This window comes from Panthera tigris, chromosome A2 (assembly GCF_018350195.1).
Source record: "Panthera tigris isolate Pti1 chromosome A2, P.tigris_Pti1_mat1.1, whole genome shotgun sequence".
Lineage (NCBI taxonomy): Eukaryota > Metazoa > Chordata > Mammalia > Carnivora > Felidae > Panthera > Panthera tigris.
In genome coordinates this window covers 2,368,685-2,390,152 of record NC_056661.1, presented here as the reverse complement: position 1 = coordinate 2,390,152, position 21,468 = coordinate 2,368,685, and the positions used below count along the sequence as shown (strand labels likewise).

At 55.1% G+C, this 21,468-nt stretch overlaps 1 pseudogene; it reads left to right on the top strand.

Moving 5' to 3' along the window:
• The first annotated feature begins 15,495 nt into the window (after positions 1-15,495).
• LOC122236801 lies at positions 15,496-15,592 on the top strand (annotated as a pseudogene).
• The last annotated feature ends 5,876 nt before the right edge of the window (positions 15,593-21,468 follow it).

The following is a 21,468-nucleotide window of genomic DNA, read 5'->3' as shown; positions in this document are numbered from 1 at the left end:
GGAGGGCTGTGAGCCCAGGCGGAGAAGGAACGGACTCAGGTGCTCACGGGCGCCCTCTGGTGGCTTCTCTGGGGAGGACAGACACCGTGGGGGAGGGGGGCCGGGGGAGGGGGTTGGGGAACTGTGCGGGTCCAGGCTGGTGATGATGGGGCGGCACCAGCTGGAGGCTTGGGAATGGCGAGAAGCGGCCTGGTCGGTAGCGGCCCAGATTCTGCCCCTTCGGTTTCTAGGTTCACATCCCAGCTCCGAGACCTTGAGCCGTGACCTTGAGGCGGTGACTCAATCTCTCTCCATATAAAGCAAATAGAAGTCACGTATCTCAGAAGATTGAATGGACGCACGATGCTGAAAACAAGGCCTACTACCCAGTAAACGGTCCACGAGTGTCGTTTTCTGTCGCAATAACGATAGAACCACAACGACAACAATAATAGTAATAATTGTTACTGTGCATTGTCCCAGGGGTACAACGGTCAACCCAGGATCCTTTTCATCCTGACCCCTCCTCCCTCGGTTTGCCTCCCGGGGAACCTTCAAGGCCCGCTCCCAGTGGATTCCTGGAGGCAAAGACTGGACCTTTGTCACCTTCCGGTCCCCAGTCTTCAGCTCCAGGCCAAGGTGTCAGGAAGGAGGCACTGAAGGAATGAGTGAGTCTCCTGACCCTTCTGAGCAGAGCGCTGCCCCCCTCCCCTGCCTTACTGGCTCCCCAGCTGGGTCCCTTTCTCTGTCCTGGTTCCTTCCGCGCAAACTTCCTCCCTAGTTCAGGGGCTGCGGAAGGGTCAGGGCTAGCAAACTCCTACTCATCCTTCAAATCCTCAGCTCAAGTGTTTGGCAGAAATTTCATCTCCTCCCCGCAGACTCCCTAAGCCTCACACCCTCTCTCCACCTCAGCCCTGCATGACCAGGCTCCTGAGAACATTGCCGTCCTAGAGTCCCTCAGAAACTCCCCGCCTAGACTCAGTCCTCTCGGTTAGGCTGAACTTGCCACAGTCCTACAAACCCTCCAGGCAGGCTCACGCCTTGAGCTCTGCCTGCGCTGTATCATCTGCCTGGAACATTCTTCTCCCCCTCTCTGCTTTGCCGATTCCCAAAGCTGCACCCCAACGTCTCCTTCTCCATGCAGCCTTCCCTGCCTACTCCCTCCACACAGAACCCAATTTCCCCCTCCTGAGGACCTCAGCCCCAAGCCCCACATTTCAGCTTGTCCCGAGACCTCAGGCAAATAACTGAGTCAAGATTTTCTTTAAAAAAAAAAAAAAAATTATATGCGCGCCTGGGTAGCTCAGTCGGTTGAGCATCGGGCTCCTGATTTCAGCTCAGGTCATGATCTCGCAGTTCATGAGTTCGAGCCCCGCACTGGCCTCACTGCTGTCACCGGAGAGCCTGCTTCAGATCCTCTGTCCCTCTGCTCTCTCTGCCCATCTCCCATTCGCACTCTGTCTCTCTCAAAAATCAATAAACATTAAAAAAAAAAAAAACTTGGGTTAAAAAAAAATTATAAGCCATTTCTTCCCGTGTGCAGGTTGAGTTTCTCATTCCCAAACTAGGGCAAAATGGTCCGCAGTCCCCCGGCTACACTGGTAACACGAGAGGTCTACGCAGCTTCTCTGGGCGGGCAGAAACGCCCAGAATGTGGTTCATGGTGGAGACGGCCCTCACTCCACTGGATTAGCTTCTGCACAAAGCCAGGCCCAGGAAGCCGCGTTTAAACAAGCTCATTCTGAGCCTGGGGTAGGAGGTGGCTTCTGAGATGCCACCATGCATGGCCAGGGACAGTCCGTGCTCCATTTCCAGGGGATATAGATCAAGTGGAGAAGCCTCTTTCCTGCTGAATCTATGATTGAATTTAAATCAGGGCTTCCCGGGGGGCTCAGTCAGTTAAGAATCAGACTTTGACTCGGATCACGATCTTGCGGGTTCGTGAGTTTGAGCCCCGCATCGGGCTCTGTGCTGAGCGCTCAGAGCCTGGAGCCTGCTTCGGATTCTGTGCCTTCCTCTCTCTCTACCCCTCCCCCGCTTACGTTCTCCCTTTCTCTCTCTCTCTCACTCTCTCAAAAATGAATAAACATTAAAAATTTAGGGGCGCCTGGGTGGCTCAGTCGGTTAAGTGTCCGACTTAGGCTCAGGTCATGATCTCATGGTTCGTGAGTTCGAGCCCCACATCAGGCTCTGTGCTGACAGCTCAGAGCCTGGGTCTTGCTTCAGATTGTGTGTTTCCTTCTCTCTCTGACCCTCCCCCACTCACACTCCGTCTCTGTCTCTCAAAAATAAACAGACATTGAAAAAAAAATTTTTTTATTTTTTAATCTGATCAAGGTCCTGTCCCTCCTCTGTCCACAGTCCTCCAGGGCTCCCATCTCCTTGGGGTAAAAGCCCAAATCTTCCCTGGGGCCTGACACATGCCCTGCACAACCTGCTTCTGTCCTCTCCCTGCCCTCCCCTCCTCGTTCTCTCTGCCTCTCCCACTCTACTCCAGCCACATGAGCTTCCTGTCTGTTCCTCCAACACACCAGGCCTGGTCCTGCCCCAGGACCTTTGCATGGGCTGTGCCCTCTGTCTGGGGTGCTGTTTCTCCAGTGTGAGAACCCTCCTTCCTCAATCTGGCTCTTCCCTATCTCTCTGTTCTTCCTTCCTTCCTTCCTCTCTCTTTCTTTCACAAACTCATGGATTCTCACTTTTTAAAAAAGTGTTTAGGATTCACTATTGCCTTTATCTGTTTTGGTGCTCCAATGATCCCAGACCTGCCCAGTGACGTCCCTTCACGGTGGTTCCTATGTCCTATTGACAGGTCCTGGCTCTTCTGTGAATATTTCCCTACTCTCTGGTATAAAAAGATGCTTCGAGCTTAGCCTCTATTTTCCAACCCCCAGCCCCAGAATTGGCCATTTCTCCCATGAGCCCTGGGCCCGTTTTTTTTTTTTTTTTAATTTTTTTTTCAACGTTTTTTATTTATTTTTGGGACAGAGAGAGACAGAGCATGAACGGGGGAGGGGCAGAGAGAGAGAGGGAGACACAGAATCGGAAACAGGCTCCAGGCTCCGAGCCATCAGCCCAGAGCCTGACGCGGGGCTCGAACTCACGGACCGCGAGATCGTGACCTGGCTGAAGTCGGACGCTTAACCGACTGCGCCACCCAGGCGCCCCTCCTGGGCCCGTTTTAAAATGCACCCAGGAGAGGGGCACCTGGGTGGTTCAGTCGGTTAGGCGTCCGACTTCAGCTTGGGTCATGATCTCACGGTTCGTGGGTTCAAGCCCCACATCAGACTCTGTGCTGACAGCTCGGAGCCTGGAGCCTGTTGCGGATTCTGTGTCTCCCTCTGTCTCTGCCCCTCCCCTGTTCACGCTCTGTCTCTCTCTGTCTCAAAAATAAATAAACGTTAAAAAAAATTTTTTTTAATGCACCCAGGACTTATTTTCTTCAGTACGGCAAGACATGCAGACACGGGAATGCCTGTCACATAGGAAGAGACTTGTCCTCTGGGATCCCTGAAAACGGGAGGCGGGGCCACACGGGGAAGCACCAGGGTCAGTCAGGAGGTGGGTGGGGGCCAGGAAACATGGGCAAGAGCCTTTATTATGATCTCCAGGCGAGGGCCGGGTGAGGCAGGGTAAGCAAGCTGGCAAATTTAGGGTTGACTGCTGTGTATAATTGCAGAAGAGTCTAGGACACAAGGGACCCCCCCCCCCAGCTACCTGGCACCAGGCTCTGGGGTGATGAGGATGGAGACCAGTGGTCCTGAGCGTGAGAGCCCCCCAGGAGGCTCGAGTTGGGGTGTGGACTCTGGACTGGCTGGCTTGCAGGTAAAAGATACGCTCTGGGCAGTTTGTTTGCTGTCTCTGGGACTCCCCAGCTTTGGTGTCTCCAAGGTCAGCAAGCCCCCAAGACATCAGAGCATCAGAAAATAAAGGGGGGAGAAAAAGACAATTAATACAGGATCCTTCTCCAGGAGGGTGGTATTTAGAAGCCAACATGTGGGCCCTGAGTGTGCTCATCGCCCCCGGGGTGTCCGTCTCAAGCCCCCTTGGCGAACGGAGCTGGGGAATATAGAAACGGAAATAAATAAACGCATACACGGCCAATCCTCAGGGTTCACACAGTCCGTGCTGGCAAACTCACTGACTCGCGTTTATCTGCGCCCCTGAAATCACTACTCGAGGCACTTTTCAGTCATTTGCGGATGAGCACCCGGGGGCCAAACGGCCGGAGCCGCCCCACGTGCCCATTCCCAGCTGAGGGCGAGGAAAGGGACACTCCGCCCTCTTGTCCCAGCTCCGACGGTAAACCAGCATCCCTTCCGTGGGCTGTCGAGTGCCACATTTCGTTTGCTTTTTTGCGCTTCTTGTGGGCGATTTTGCTGTTTGCGCTGCCCCCCCCCCCCGCCCCCCAGCCTCCTGGGCTGGCTGGTGTTCCTAAGCTCCAGAGGCTGTGACTTGTCTTATGGAGAAAATACTGACTCACGTCGAGTTCCATTCCTCCCATCGTGGTGAGCTGCGGTGAGGCCGCCGTGGGCTGGGTTATGAAGCAACAACATACATTATAGAGGGTGTCTTTGGGGGGCACCCGGGGGGGTGCAGTCGGTTAAGCATCCGACTCTCGATTTCCACTCGGGGCATGATCTCGCAGTTCGTGAGTTTGAGCCCAGAATCGGGCTGACAGTGCGGAGCCTGCTTGGGAGTCTCTCTTTCTCTCTCTCTCTCTCTGCCCCTCCCCTGCTCGCTTGCTCTCTTAAAATAAATAAACTTACAATTTTTTAAAAGAGGGTGTCTTTAAACAGAAACACATGGGGCGCCCCGGGGTGGCTCAGCGGGTTGAGCACCGACTCTTGGTTTCAGCTCAGGTCACGATCTCACAGTTCGTGGATTTGAGCCCCACGGTTGGCTCTGCGCCGGCAGCTCAGAATCAGCTGGGGATATTGTCTCTCTCTCTTTCTCTCTCTGCGCCCTGCTGCGCGCTGTCTCGGCCTCTCTCAAAAGAAAGGAATAAAACTTCAAAGAAAAACATTTTAAACAGAAACACATGACACAAGGTTAGCTATCGACGGGTTGACGAAAGCGTTGTGAACAGAGACGCACAGGACCCTCACCCCAGATTCCCTCCCGGAGCCCTTCTTGGGCTCCCACTCACTCCGCGTCCGCGGCGACTCGACTTTGTCGTGAGTCACAAGAACGGACTGTGCATACATCCGGCCTCACTCGACAGGACCCCCCGAAAGGATCGTCAAGAAATCCCCCTCCCCCCTCCCCATGCACCTTAGAATCGACACCGCCCTTTGCGAATAACCATCACTCCTCACGGGGCAAGCAAGGCCATGTTGCACGCCTTTAGGAAATGCTCCTCTCCCTCTGCCCCCGACTTCAGAGAGGGAAACTGAGGCCCCCCCCAGGGGTGGAGCTGGGTCTAGCCCAGCATCCTTCCCCAGCACTCCCCTCCCTCTGCACGGAGGCTCCTGAGGGTGTGCCTGTAAAAGCTTTCGGTTCTGAGCTTTCTCTGAAAACTCTTCCCTTACTTCTCCTTATCTGCGTCCAGCAATAAAAGTCCCCAAAGTTCACGGGGCGGGCGGGCAGATAAGAGCAGACACGTGAGCAGCGGGACCGCCCCTCCCCCCCCCTCCCCCGCCCTGGGACGCAGGCGCAGTCGGGATCCTTGGGAGCCCCCCCCTCCCTGCCAGCCTCCGTGCCCGCAGCCACGTGGCCGGGCGCAGCGCCTCCTGCTGGCCACCGCAGGAAGCGGCCAGGCTCCCATTCTTGCCCGGGATCGAGGCCCCGGAGGGGGGCCGGCAGGGTGGGCGCAGCTGGGCTTGGCAAATAAAGTCACGTGGCGCCCAGTTAAGTGGCAATTTCAGATAAACAACGAGTAATGTTTCCGTGTAAGAGTGTCCCTTGCTCATTTAACCGGGCGTCCCCGAGTCCGTCTGGAGGCCTTGGCCCAGGCGAAGTCCCTGCTACTCCCCTGCCCCCCCCCCCCCCGACCCCACCCGGGGAAGGGGTCCTGCGATCCCAGCCCCCGGCCCTTCCCTCCAACCCAGCTCCCTGAGCCGTGTGCAGCTCTGTTTTCCCTACCCAAGCAGGTGTGGGTTTTTTGCTTGTATGGTTTTTTTCTTAATACTTTTTAGCCATAGCAGAAGTACATGACATCAAACTTGCCGCTTTAACCCTTTCTAAGTGCACAGCTCAGCGGCGTCAAGCACGTGCACCTAGCTGTGAACGTCGCGTGCCACCCCCGCCATCCGTCTCCAGAACTTTCCACCTCCCCAGACTGAGGCCCTGCCCCCGGGAAGCACGGACTCCCCGCCCCCTGCCCCACCCCTGGCTCCCGCCATCCACTCTCTGTCCCTGTGAGCGGACGGGGACTCCTCTAGGGACCCCCTGTGAGTGGGGTCGCGCAGGACGTGTCCTTCTGTGTCCGGCTCCTGTCACCGCGCGCAGTGACCTCCGGGTCCGTCCACGTGGTGGCAGGACGTCGTTTTTAAGGCTGGATCATATTCCGGTTGTGTGTATCCATCCATTCACCTGCTGGCTGTTCCCATCTCCTGGCTGGTGTGAGTCATGCTGGTGTGAACACGGGTGAACAAGTACGTCTTCAAGTCCCTGATTCCGGTTCTCGTGGGCAGAAACCTGGGGTGACTCACTGGGTCTGACGGTCACTCTGTGTTTAATCTTTTGAGGAGCCGCCAGACCGTCTTGCACAGCGTTGCACGCTTTTCTGTCCCCACCAGCCGTGCACCAGGGCCCCGCTTTTGCTACATCCTCACCAACACGTCTGACTTTCCGGGTTTTTTTGGGGTTTTTTTAATCATTATTTATTATTATCATTATTATTACTCTAGCTGTCCCGGCGGGTAGGAAGTGGAAACTCACTGTGGTTTTGATCTGCATTTCCCTGACGACTGATGATGGTGAGCATCTTTTCGCGTGCTCCTTGGATCTTTGCAGATCTCTCTGGAGAGCAGTCGTTGGCCCGTGTTTTAAGGGAATCAATTCAATAAGTCATGGCCCAGAGGCCCCGAGTGGCTCAGTCGGTTAAGCGTCCGACTTTGGCTCAGGTCATGATCTGATGGCTCCGGAGTTCGAGCCCCGCGTCGGGCTCTGTGCAGACAGCTCGGAACCCGGAGCCTGCTTCGGATTCCGTGTCTCCCTCTCTCTCCGCCCCTCCCCTGCTCACGCTCTGTCTCTCAAAAATAAATCAACGTTAACGAAAAAGTTTTTAATGTAGAAACTAGCACAGTGCACCATGCTTTGCAAGGGCAAGGGACAGCTTGTATCACTTTCCCTGGGGTCATGTTCGCACTGAAACGCATGCCCCGAGCGAGCGAGTGTCTGTATATGGGCGTGTGTACATACTTTGAACTGGATGGAGATGTCACGGACGAAAAAGGCTTGAAGGCTCTCCGCTGCTTCCATAATTTAATCCTTGTGTGTGTGATGAGTGGATTCACTGCAACGGCGACTCTCAGCGGAGCGTGATTTTGCCAAGAGACAGCAACGTTGGTGACATTTCTGGTTCTCACGACTCGGGGAGATCCTGCCCGCGGGGGACACTGGGCCGTGTCTGGGGACATGTGCGGTTGTCCCGACTGGGGTGCTCCTGGCATCGAGGGGGCGGGGGATGAGGCTCAGCCCACACAGTGCGACCCCAAAGAATGACCGGGCCCCGATGTCCAAGTGCAGAGGGAAGGACCCTGGACCAGACTGCGCGGTGGCACAGGGCCCAGACCGTGTGACGCGCTGCCCCCGTGTGGACGCCCGTGGAACACGCTGCACGCACTGCGTGACCTTGGGGAGGGTCTCCACAGGCCCCGCCCACCGTCTCTTTCTTCCAAGGTGACACTATTCTAGCTCCCGGCTGCCCGACAGGCTAGCTTCTCCTGGCCGTGTGGCCCTTGAGATGTGGCCGGGGCAACTGAGGAAGTGAGTTTTCAATTTCCTGTCGTTGCAATTCATTTACCTTTAAATGCAAATAGCCCCATGTGCCCGCCGGGACCCAAGTGGACAGCCTGGTTTGTACAGAAAGCAGACACTCTTCCTGGGGCAGTAGGTGTGTGTGTGTGTGTGTGTGTGTGTGTGTGTGTGTGTGTGTGGCTGTTGTGTCTCCAGGTTGGGCGACGTGTGTATTTAGGACCACATTTTTGAATTCTTGCATATTTAGCACGTACGGGCACCAGACCCTGTTCTGAGCACTTCACCCGCCTCGTTCCAAGTCTCCACTCAAACAAGTACTGACAACACGCCCACTTTATAGAAGAAGAAACTGAGGGTCAGAGAGGACAGCTGCCCAAATGCTCATACCTCTGTGCTAACCCCCAGCTAAGGGGCCCTCGTGCCCTATTTCATTCCATCCCACAATTTTCCGGGACTTGTATGACTCCCATCTTGCAGAGGAGAAAACTGAGGCCCAGTCACCCCCACAAGTAGAATGCCAGAGTGAGGGACGCCTGGCTGGTTCGGTCGGTGGAGCGTGCGACTCCTCATCTCGGGGCTGTGAGTTCAAGCCCCATGTCGGGTGTAGGAATCACGTGAAAATAAAATAGAAAAAAAAAAAAAAAAAGAGGGAAGCCTGGGTGGTTGAGTCAGTCAAGCATCCGACTCTTGGTTTTGGCTCAGGTCATGATCTCGTGGTTTGTGGGATCGAGCCCCCATGTCAGGCTCTGTGCTGACAGAGCAGAACCTGCTTGGGATTCTCTCTCCCTTTCTCTTTCTCTCTTTCTCTCTCTCTCTGCCCCTCCCTTGCTTGCACAGTCTCTCTTTCTCAAAATAAATAAACATTAAAAAAATAAAAATAAAAATCTCCTTTAAAAAAAGGGGGGGGCACCTACTGCCAGCACAAAGCCTGGTTTGGATCCTCTGTCCCCCTCTCTGTGCCCCTTCCCGACTTGCTCTCTCCCAAAAATAAATATTAAAAAAAAAAAAAAAAAGGAAAAGAGAAAAGAATGCCAGAGTGAGGATTTCAACCCACATAAGTCTCTTAACCACGACACCAAACTGCCTCCCTAGAGTGGTCTGCGGGGTCATGGAGAAGGTTGGGGGAAACGGATGGGCTTGAGAACCGGTCACCCTGGTCTGAAGTTGGAACCTCGCCTCTGTCAATTCCCAGCTGTGTGACCTTACGGAGGTGTCTTGCCCTCTCTGAGCCTCGGGGTCTCCTCAACCGTCTTCCTGGGGCTTCTCTGGAGATTAAACGATATAGCTTGTCTTAGTTTGCTTGGGCGGCTGTAACAAAATACCACAGGCTGGGTGGCTTAAACACCTGACATTTCTTTCCTCGTGGTCCTGGAGATCAAGGTGCCAGGCAGGTCAATGTTTGGTGAGGGCTCTCTCCTGGGGCGGCAGTGGCCGCCTTCTGGCTGTGCGCTCCTGGCAAGGCCCCAGCCTCTGACCTCACGTAACCCTGACCCCCCCAAAGGCCCACCTCCAAACACCGTCCCGCTGGGGGTCAGGGCTTCCACAGAAACCTGTGGTGGGGACACAGTTCACTGCAAACCACTCAAAGCACATTCACCTGGAAATACTGGCTAGGGGTGTCCGCATGGTGGTTGAGGTTCAAATCCTGCCTCTTCTGGCCACTGGCTGTGTGCTCCCGGCCCGTGGCTCGAACTCTCTGGGCCTCTGGGTCTCAGTTTCCTCCGCCGCAAAATGGGAGAGGTAACAGTGCCCACCTCAAGCACTTGCAACAACACTGGGGGCATGAGTGCATTTGGGGACCTTGGCCACTTCCACTTGTGACGAAGGGGGGGATTTATGTTGTCAGGGGGGCCGGCTGAGGGCGTCTGGGCACCAAGGAGCCGGGACGGGGGGAACCGGGTCCTGCGGCAATACAAAGTCTTCTCATCCACTAGAGAGAAGGACGCCCAGAGAGGGACGGACCCTTATCCAGAGCCACACAGCCCACCGGTCACAAAGCCGCACCTGGCACTTGGCCCCTGGGGACCTCCGGAGGGCAGGGTGGGTGGGCAGCCATACCTCCTGCTCCCCACAGTCCCCAGATGTCCCCAGAGACACGCCCCCTGGCAGCAGCCTCCTAATCCCGGTCCCCAATTACCACACGGCCCCAGGGAAATACCAGCTACACCTTTTAAAGGCCTTAAACACCCCAACAAGCTCCCGGCCCTGCCAACGCCTGGCTCCCGAGGGTGCAGCCAGAAGCCCCGGGAGAAGGCAAAGCACAAAAACAAACGCAGTCATTGTCCAGCACAGCCTCGGGGCCGGTGGCATCAGCCCTGGAGGCCTGGGTCCCCCTCTCCCTGCCCCCAACCGGGCTGGGTGGCAAGCGGCCGGCCCCACTGTCCCTAACTAAGCCTCGATCGCCCGCATTTGCAAAATGGAATGAATCCTAGTGAATGAATTAATACACGAAGAATACCGAGCGCGCAGCACGCAGGAGGCCCCTGCCACCCCCGGAGGTCAAGAGCGTTGTCTGTCTGTCCTTCTCAGGCCTCCCCGCTGCAGGCCAAGCTGGCGAGGGCCGCGACGCAGGGGACGGCTCTGCAGCAGGCCGGATCACATGACACGGGAGCACTGCCCGGGTTCCAAGATTGAGGGGCTGACGGTCCCGAGTGAGGTGGGGCTGGGGGAGGGGCAGTCGCCGTGGGAGACAGTCTGGCGGTTCTTCAAAAAGTGGCGCGAGGAGGGGGGGCCCTGGGTGGCTCAGCTGGTTAAGCGGCTGACTTGCGCTCCGGTCATGAGCTCACAGTTCCCGGGTTCGAGCCCTGCGTGGGGCTCTGCGCTGCCAGCTCGGGGCCTGGAGCCTGCTTCGGATTCCGTGTCTCCCTCGCTCTCTGCCCCTCCCCCGCTCACAGTCTGTCTCTCTCTCAACAATAAGCATTAAAAAAAAAAAAAAATTAAGGGCCACCTGGGTGGCTCAGTCACTTAAGCGGCTGACTCTCAGTTTTGGCTCGGGTCCATGAGTTCGAGACCCATGTCAGGCTCTGTTCTAACAGCGAGGAGCCTGCTTGGGATTCTCTCTCTCCCTCTCTTTCTGCCCCTCCCCCACTCATTCTCTCTCTCTCTCTCTCTCTCTCAAAATAAATAGATAAACATAAAAATAATTTTTAAAAATTAAAACACAAAGTGGCACACGGAGTTTCCATCTGCCCCAGCGATTCCACTCCACGTTCCCCCAAGAGAAATGAAAACATGTGTCCACACGAAAACCTGCACATGCGTGTGCACAGCGGCGGGATTCATAACAGCCCACGGCGGGTGCAATACAAGGTCCGTCCACCAACAAAGGGACACACGCGACGTGGCCACCGCGCACGCGCACGCCCCTCAGGTGCATCCACCGCGCACGCGCACGTCCACAGATGACCGTGGCCACCGCGCACGCGCACGTCCCTCCGCGGCCAGCAGGAGCGAGGCGCCCGCCCCCGCCGCCCCGTGGACGGACCCCGAACACAGGATGCTCAGAGAGGGAACCAGACACGAGAGGCCGCACGGGGCGTGAAACGTCCAGAACAGGCTCATCCAGGGACAGGAAGGGGGGCTCGTGGGGGCTGGGGGAAGGGGTGAGGTGCCAACTAATGGGGATGCCTTTGGGGGTGATGGAATGTTCTGGAATTAGATACTAGTGATGGTTGCACAACTCAGTGAATGTAGTAATCACCAAGGTGAATGAACCTGGAGGCCACTGTGCCCGGTGACAGGAGCCAGGCACAGAAGGACACGTCCCGCGTGACCCCACGCACAGGGGGTCCCCAGAGGAGTCCCGTCCACAGAGAGAGTGGATGGTGGGAGCCAGGGGTGGGGAGTCCGTGCTTCATGGGGACAGGGTCTCAGTCTGGGGAGATGGAAAGTTCTGGAGACGGATGGAGGGTGGGCGCCCGACGGTGTGAGTGCGCCTGATGCCGCTGAGCTGGGCGCTTAGACGCGGTTAAGGGGCCCGCGGCTGGCTCAGCCAGGAGGGCCCGCGACTCCTGATCTCGGGGTCGGGAGTTTGAGCCCCACGCTGAGGGCAGAGATTACTTTTAAAAAATATCCGAGGGGCAACTGGGTGGCTCAGTCGGTTGAGTGTCCGACTTTGGCTCAGGTCATGATCTCGCGGTTCGTATGTTCGAGCCCCGCATCGGGCTCTGTGCTGACAGCTCGGAGCCTGGATCCTGCTTCGGATTCTGTGTCTCCCTCTCTCTCTGCCCCTAACCCACTCGCATTCTGTCTCTGTCTCTCTCAAAAATAAATAAACATTAAAAAAAATTTTTTTTTTAAATGGCTAAAATAGGGGCGCCTGGGTGGCTCAGTCGGCTAAGCGACCGACCTCGGCTCAGGTCATGATCTCACGGTTTGTGGGTTCGAGCCCCACGTCAGGCTCTGTGCTGACAGCTCAGAGCCTGAGCCTGCTTCGGAGTCTGTGTCTCCCTCTCTGTGCCCCTCCCCCGCTCATGCTCTGTCTCTCTCTCCTTCAAAAATAAATATTATGTAATAAACATTATAAATAAATATTATTATATTTATATTATATTGTTATATTATAATTTATTATATTTTATTATATAATATTAATATATTATTAATATATTATTAATATTAATATATTATATTGTATTATTATAATAAAATAAATATTATTATATTTATATTATATTATATTGTATTGTATTTATTAGATTTTAATAGTATATAATAATTTTATATAATTTTTATATAATTATTTTAATAATATATAATACATTAAATATATTATATTTATTATATTTTATTATATAATATTAATATATAATATTAATGCATATTATTAATATTAACATATTATATTATATTATTATAATAAAATGAATATTATTAAATAAACATTAAAAAATTTTTTTTAATAAAAAATGGTTGAAACCGTAAACTTTTGTTGATCCCGTCGTCTGCTCCCAGACGTTTGTTTCTACTTGGGCTATTATACAGACTTCTGCTATCAACGTGGGGGCGCTGGGGTCTGTGGGGGTCCCCGCTTTCAAATCTCTCGGGTCCGTACCCAGCGGTGGATGTGCCCGGTCAGCCGGTGACCCTCTGTGTAAGTCTTTAAGGACTGCCGGGGTGTTGTCCCCAGTGGCCGCCCCGGTTCCTGCACATCCTCAGCCCCGCTGGTGTTTTCCACTCGTTCACGATAACCGTCCCAGTGGGTGTGAAGGGGCGTCTGGCTGAGGTTTCGATTTGCATTTCCCTGATGGCCAGGGGGTGGGGCATCTTTTCATGCGCTTCTCGGCCGTTTGGCCGTTCGAGGGTCACCTCTGGAGCCGGGTCCGTTCAAGTCCTTTGCCCGTTCTTGCACGGGGTGCTTTATTTTGTGTTGTTGAATTGTGGGAGTTCTTTATATATGCTGGACAATGGAGTCTTCTCAGGATTTGCAGCGGTTTTCTCCCATTCTGTGAATTGTCTTTTTATTCTCTCGATGGTGCTTAATTTCCATGAAGTCCCGCGTGTCTGATTTTCCCCTCCTTGGCTAACTTTTGAGGGCGTTTCACTGAGTTCTCAAACCGGATTTGCCCGTGCCCCCGGCACCGTCTGCCAGGCCGGCTGGCTTCCAGGATGGCTCTACCCTCCGTCCCTGCCACCTCCCCCCCAACCCACCCCGGTAGCCCGGTCGGTGGTGATCGGAATCTCCTTCAGACCCAGCCCCTTCCCTCCTCGCCAAGCCCCCACCCCGGTCCAGTGCCTCTAAGCTCTCCAGGTCGCTTTTCCTGCCTGGCCAGCATGTCCACTAAGCAGTGCCCAGGGCTGACGACAGTTTAGGGGCCTGTGAAAATGTTTTCATTCCCTCTAGAATCAGAAGAAAACAGTGACTACAATAACCACGAACAGATCATCGTATTTCCACCCTGGATTATATCAGTGTGTATACCAATGCCATCATAAAATATACCCTTTAATGTTGTTGGCGGAGGAAGGAACCCACAAAAGTCAGGAGGCCACCCTGCATCCTGCTGACTGGAAGGAGCCAGAGGGAGGTCTCCAAAGCCAAATGGGACCGTGTTGCCCTCTTGTGATACCTGAAAACCTTCCGTGGCTCCCCAGCAGCCCCAGATGAAGGCGGAGTCCAAGCACCTGGGTGGTCTGTCCCCTCCCTCTCCCTGCCTCGTCCCTTCCCCTCCAACTTCTCCCGCTGCCTCTGGGCCTTGGCACAAGCTGTCTTCTCCACCTGAGCACTTGTCACCTAGGTACCCCCCACCCCCTTCACTTTGGGGGAAGCCCTCTGACCTCCCAGCCCCCAGCCAAGGTCAGTTCCATTGTTAAAAGCTCTCCTGGAAAGAAACCCCCCACCCCTCTTCTCTCAATTTGCCATTTGGCTCTTATCAGAGACCGCAAAGCTCTCCCGCCCCAGCACGGCCGCCGACATCCGGAGGTCACTGTCTGTGGGGCATCCCTGGCCCCCACCCATTCCAGACGGGGAGCAGTGTCCCGGTGTGACAGCCACAGATGTCCCCTGATGTTGCCAAACGTCCCCTGGAGGCAGAATCGCCCTGGCTGGGAAGGGCCTCATTAGAGTGGTAATCAGATAAATGCCCGCCTCCTGCGCCGAGCTGCTCGAGGCCGCTGCCTGCCCTTCCTGGGGCTCCAGGGCTCCGCACAGGCCACGTGCTCCAGGAAGGAACAGGCCACGTGTTCCAGTAGAACTGTACCGTGGGCCGAGTCGTGTCCCCCCAATTCCCGTGGGGCGGCCCTGACCCCAGTGTGGTTGCATCTGGAGGTGGGGCTTGGAGGAGGTAATCAGGTGAGTGAGGGCCCGATCTGAGAGCACTTGGTGGCCTTGTGATAAGGGGAGCTGCAGGCCTGGAGGAAAGCGCCCCCCACCCCCATCCCCGGAGGACACAGCCGGCCAGCAGCTGTTTGCAAGCCGGGGAGAGAGCTCTCCACCAGACCTCATCTGCCAGCACCTTGATCTTGGACTTCCCAGCCTCGGAACTGTGAGAAATAGGGGTTATGGTTCATAAGCGGCCCAACCGTGTGCTGTCTGGTCACGGCAGCCCCGGGCTGACCAAGCTGCGTCCTGCTTTGCCTGGGCAGCGCAGTCCTGAGGAAAACGACCCTCACCTTCACAGCAAGTAGGATTTACTGAGCACCTACTGTGTGGCAAGCTCTGTGCAGGGAGTAAGAGCCTACATCCCGGCCTTGTGGAGCCGACTTCCTAGAGACAATAAACACATAAAGGAAAATATAAAGGCAGAGGTGTCCCTATAAAGAAAAACGGGGAAAGGTGAGGGAATGGACGTGGGGCTATTTTAGGGCCCAAGGCGGCCTGTGTGAGGGAGTGATTCCTGAGCTGAGACCTGCAGGAAGTAAGGGATGGGCCAGGAGATTTCCAGAGGGAGAGCCTCCCAGGCAGGGGGCACAGCCTGTGCAAAGGCCCTGGGGCAGGACCGGGTCTGGCGTGTTGGAGGAACCGAGCTGGAGCAGACCAAACCAAACGAGGGGGAGAGAGGGAGGAGGGGAGGGCAGGGAGGGGAGGGGGGCAGGTCATGCTAGGCCTTGGGGGCCACGGGGAGGACTTTGGGTCTCATGGACACTACATTAGGGCACTCGCTTCCTCAGCATATACACTTAAGTTGGGACGATACAGAGAAGATTCGGCCCCTGTACAAGGACAACACACAGTCATGCAATGTTCCAGATGCTTACAAATTTAAGCCAAAAGTTATAGGTTTCTTTATTTTTCACTAAACAGGCAATTGAAATACATAGTACAATGAAAGGGACGGCATAAATATTCAATTTCGTTTTCCACCTATGGGAATCTCACAATAAAATCCTAGTTATTTTGTACAAAGAAGAAAGAAGTAATAAGGGTATTAGGGAGGGGCGCCTGGGTGGCGCATTTGGACTGGGCTGGGTCCAGGTCATGGACTTGGGCTTGGGCTTGGGCTCGGGTCATGATCTCGCGGTTTGTGGGTTCGAGCCCCACGTCGGGCTCTGTGCTGACGATGAGCCTGCTTAAGATTCTGTCTCTCTGCCCTTTCTCTGCTCCTTCCCCACTTATGCTTTCACTCTCTCTCTCTCTCTCTCTTTTTCAGTTTAAGTAAACTTAAAAAAAAAAAATTTAATGTGTTAGGAAATCCAGGGAGGCTCTTTCCCAGGGAGGGACACCACCTCATCTCTGTCTTCAAAACTCTCCCCCTGAACCTAGGGGAAAACTCGCCCCCTGAACCGGGCAAGAAAACAAAACAAAACAAAACTCTTCCCCTGAACCTGGTTCCCCTGCTGGAGAAGGAGATAAACTATGGGAAGAGGGAAGGAATAAATCCTGGGGTGCCGGAATGGGATCGGAGGGGTCAGGGGGACTCACAGTGCCCAAGAGAGACAGCTGAGAGGTAAGACAGATATACAGCTGAGAGACAGACGACCAATAGATCATAGATAACAGGATAGACAGACAGCTGGATAGATGATGCAGAAACACACGATAGATAATACATAAGCTCAATGGATGTCAATCAGTAGATTGACAGATTATAGATTTAGATGCACACACGTGAATATTAGTGTGTGTGTGTGTGTGTGTGTGTGTGTGTGTGTGTGTTTCACTCACTGGAAGGGTCTGGGAACAGCAAATCCCAGAAGTCTGAACACATCCGGCAGCCTGTTCTTGGATCCCAAATATCACTCCCGTTCCAAAGGAACCAGGCTCCCCGGAGAGACAGCTGAGACCAGGAGCAGGGCCCGGAGGACAGGTGGGCTTGGATGGTCTGGTGGGGCCAGACAGAAGGCTCAGAGAGGGGGACGGCCATTTCAAATGACACAGGGCTACCTCAGGAGGCTCCTGAATGGGGGACAAATTCGGGGACCACTTGATTCTGGGTACATTTGTGAAGCTGGGCCCAGTGAGGTCACTCGTGGATCATAACAGCCTATCTGTGTTTGTTACTTAATTCGCGTCTCGCTCCCCTGCTGGAGTGTGAGGTCAGGGTCTGAGTGGGTCACTGTATCCCTAGGATGTAGACGGGGGTCAGACACACAGGGGCGCCTACTAAATGCTTGTGGAGTGGCTGAGCTCTGGGGATGAAGAAGGCAGATACGTAAGTAACAGAACCTGCCCTCGCCTTCCAGGGCCTCACCTGCAACATGGAGGAAATAATTACCACGCCATTCGTTCATTCCAGAAATACCTAAAATACTTTTTGCCGGACCCCAGGCCCCAGCTCTGTGCTGGGACAGCACGGCAAATAAGATAGGACGGGGCTGAAGGACAACACAGACGGCCATAGCTCAACGTGGTCTTTCCGGCACCATACGTGCCCCTTAAAGTAATAATAAAGCAGGGTGATACAATACAGACTGATTTCAGCGTTGGTTGGTTTTTCCTGGTGGGAAAGAAGACGCCAGAGAAGGCCTGCCAGCCAGCACATGTCATGTGATCCAAGCCCGGCCAATCGGAGGATCCCAGCAGACCAAGCACCTTGCATCCAGGTGGCCTGTGCCAGCAGCGGGTACAAAGTGCTTTTCCGGGTCTGTCTTGGGGGGATCCTTGCAACCCGTCCGTCCATCCGTTCGTTGCTTTGTTCATTCATCCATTCAGCATCTGTCCAGCACTTAGGGCGAGGCAGGCACCGTTCTAGGCGCTGGGGATCCAGCAGTGAAGGAGGCAGACGAAAACCCCTGCCTCCGGGAGCTGACATTCCGGTGGTTAATTCTAGAGAGTCCACAAAAGCAACGCGTCGCACACTTCCTGTGTCCAACAGCGAGGAGTCCTCCAGCTGGGAGAAAACGTTGAGCTGTTACCGGTTTGGGGAAGGGGGCCCGGGAGCAAGGGCACGCTGCCACAGGACTGGCAAGGGGCGGGGGGAACAGGTGCGGCGGGCAGCGCGTGCAGGACTGGATCCCGTTCTTAGGAAAATTTCGAAATGTCGCCCGTCACGGAAATTGTTTCATTGATTTCGGTTTGTTCAAATATCGCCTTATGCAAATCAAGACTGCAACGAGACACCGCTTTTCACCCACCAGAATGGTTATTGAGTGTTCTTTTTTCCGAAAGGGACAAGAGCGAGTGTTGGCAGAGACGTGGAGAAGTCGACAGCCTCGCGCACGGCTGGCGGGGAGGGACGCGGTGGGGGGGACGTGACATGGGGCAGCGCCGCGGGGAAACAGTTGAGCGGCTCCTGAGAAATGAAACATAGAATTACCATGGTGACCCAGCAGTTCCACTTCTGGGGATCCAAGACTCACGCACAAGCGTGCACAACAGCAGGACTGACAAGAGTCCAAAAGGGGAATCACCCCGACCGTCCATCAGGGGACACACGGATGCAAGCATGTGGTCCGTCCGGGCACGCACACGTCCCTTGGCCACCAACAGGAGCGAGGCGCCCGCACCCGCCACCCCGAGGACGGACCCTGAACACACGACGCTCAGGGAGGGAACCAGACACGAGAGGCCGCACGGGGCGTGAGTCCACGTGTGTGAAACGTCCCGAACAGTCTCATCCACGGACAGGAAGGCGGTTCGTGGGGACAGGGGGCTGAGGCACGGGGATGGGGAGTGACTGCTGATGGGCACAGGGCTCCTTTTTTGAAGCGACAGAATGTTCCGGAACTAAAGGTGATCATTGTACAACGTGGCGAATGGATTAAATGTCTCCCGTGGTAAATTTTACGTATCTTTTACCACAATGCAAAAAAAAAAAAAAAAAAAAAAAGGTTGCATGAAAATACTGTTTAGCATGTAGACTGAGATTTTTGGTGCCCCCTTAAATTTTATGCCTGAAGAAAGTGCCTCACTCAAAAGTGCACTTGTCCTAGTCCCAGCCCTGCCAGAATTAAATAGGGAAGTCACAATGAGGCCTCATTGAGAAGGTGACCTTTAAGCCAAGGCTGGAAAGAAAGGAAAGAATTAGCCAAAGTGGCATTTGGGGATGAGTATCCCAGGCAGAGGAAGTTGCCCATGCAAAGGTCCGGGGGCAGGACCGGGCCGGGTGTGTTGGGGCCCGTGTGGCTGAAGCAGAGGGAGTGAGGGGGAGAGAGGGCGGAGGGCAGGGCAGGTAGGGGATGCTACGGTTCGAGCAGGGCCTTGGGGCCGTGGGGAGGACTCAGCTTTTACCCCAGGGACATGGGAGCTCTGGAGGGCTCTGGGCAGAGGAAACGCAGGACTTGAGCCAAGTTTTTAAAGCCTATTAGCTCTGCAAGGGGAGGGATTTCCATCTCCCCCCCCATCAGCGCCATAAACCTCCACTTAGAATCCCACTTGGCCCACAGTAGGTGCAGTAGAGACTTACTGAGGGAGTGAATGAATACCAGCTCCATTTAGGGGCGGGTGGGGGGGGGTGAGGGTGCAAAGGAGGCAAGTCACACTGTCCCAAGTCACGTAGCCAGGTTAGGGCAGGCCAAGGGCTCAAACCCCGAGCTGGGCAGCGGAGGCCCCGGCTCCACCAGCCTTACCGGAGGGAGGTCCAGGGCTGAGCCCGCGGTGGCCACCTGTTTCCTCCCCCGCCTGTGATTAATGGCCCTGCAGCCCATCCATCATGCACCAGCCAGTGCCTGGCTCTGCCCCGGAGGCCGCGGGGCCCAGCGCTCATTTGTAAGCAGGCTGAGAGGCTGGTCTCAGACGGTTGGATCCATGACACAGATAGATCCCTGCTCCGACCTACCCCCCCAGATGTGGCCCTGATACCCCCCCCCCCACCCTGGAACAGAGGAAACACCAGGATGCCGGTGCAGAGGCGGGGATGGGTGGGACCGGAGGATGCCCCCCATTGTAAGATCCTCGGAAGCCCCAATCCCTCCAGATTAATTAGACAGTCAAGACTGTTCCGTCCTGAACACTCTCCCTGCCTTTCCCGCACCTGCTACTCCTCCGCGCAGGGCCTGTCCCCCCCTCCGGCCTTACTATGGGCACCCCACCCTCCCCCCCTCCAGCCTCCCCCGCCTCCAGCCTTACTATGGGCACCCCACCTCGTCTCCCGGCCTCCCACCCTGTCCCCCACTCGGCCACCCAGCACACGGCCTTCCAGGGCTTCTCGGCTGGGGACGATCTGGCCCCTGGGGACGCTCAGCGACTGCCCACACTTCTGCTTGTCAACACTGGGCAGATGGGGGTGCTCCTGGCACCACGCGGGGCGCCCAGGAGGGGCCCTCACAGACAACGATCCAGGCCGGCACGGCAAGGGTGCAGAGGCTGGCTGAGAAACCCTGCTGTAAAGCTTCCCATGGCTCCCTGGTGCCCTCTGGGTAAAATGCCTACCCCTCAGTCCAGAATGTGGGGTTCTGCTTCCTCAAGCCTCCTGGGCCCCCTCCGGCCTATGCCACCGTGCCCCGCCTCCACGTCCCACCTGGAGAGGCAGTGACTGCACAGTGGTTAAAGGCCCGGGTACTTGGCTTCACATCCTGGCCCTGCCATCGTCTCGCTGGGTGATTTTGACCAGGTGACCTCAACCTCTTGGTGCCTTCATTTCCCCATCTTTCCAATGTCATAATACCTAAGGTCAAAGTGCTTTAAGCAGAGCCTGGTACATAGTGAAAAACATAGACAGGTGGACTGGTTGGTTTTTGTTCATGGTCTCGGACACGATTCTGGGCCTCTCCACCTGCTGGAAGGCCCAGCCCTGACCCCACCGGACCTGGGGTCTCTGCATCCAGCTCTGACCCTGCCAGCCACATCTGGGGTCTGCTAAAATGGGAGTGTTGGGTCCCCAAATGCCCGAGTATTGGGATGTGCCTACCCAGGGCAGGCTCAGCCCCAGGGGGCTTCCCAAGGGAGAGGGCGCCTGGTGTGTGGCTCATGCTGTCCCACGGGACCCGGCCCTCGGCTTAATGCTCTGTTGTCAACATCCTGAAATGCCTACATTCCTAATCATTTTTCAGCAAGAGGCCTGCATTTTCATCATGCTCCGCCTGAAAATTCTATAGGCCGCCTCCATCGGGGACTCTGATTGCATTTGTGGGGTCCACGGATTCCAGAACCTGATAGGAATGTGGAAGAAGCTTTCCAAACATTTGTTCCTTTTTTCCTACAGGATTGGGACTAGGTGGACCCACGTCTTCCTAACTCATCTCTGGCCCCATCAGATGCTGTCTTTATTTAACGCACTGACATTCTGCTCACCGTGAATATTTTTGGCATTAATTTTTATTTTAAAAGATACCGTCTTAAAGTATTGTTTATCTCGAAGGGCTTTGGGGGAGGGCAGGAAGAGGCCTCACGTTTTGCTTTTTCATCTCATACTGGTCTGGCCTTTTCATCTGCCCCGGAAAGGTGTCTGGGATCCTGACCCTCCATTTTACAGACTGGGAAAACCCAAGGCCCAAAAAAGTACCAAATAACCAGAGGCGAGCTGCAGAGTTGATTCTGGTAGTGGTGGTGGTGATTAAGAGCCTGTATTTAGCACTTGCCGGATTAGTGGGGCATTATTTCACTAGCTTCTTTGGGGCCTGTTCTCCACAGCAAGTGAGATCCTATCAAAATCCCAGCTAGGCCGGCCCTGATGGGGCCAGGGCTCCAGCCTCCCTGCCTCCCCGGGAGTAAAAGCCCAACTCCTCCCAGCAGCCTCCAAGGCCCTGCACCAT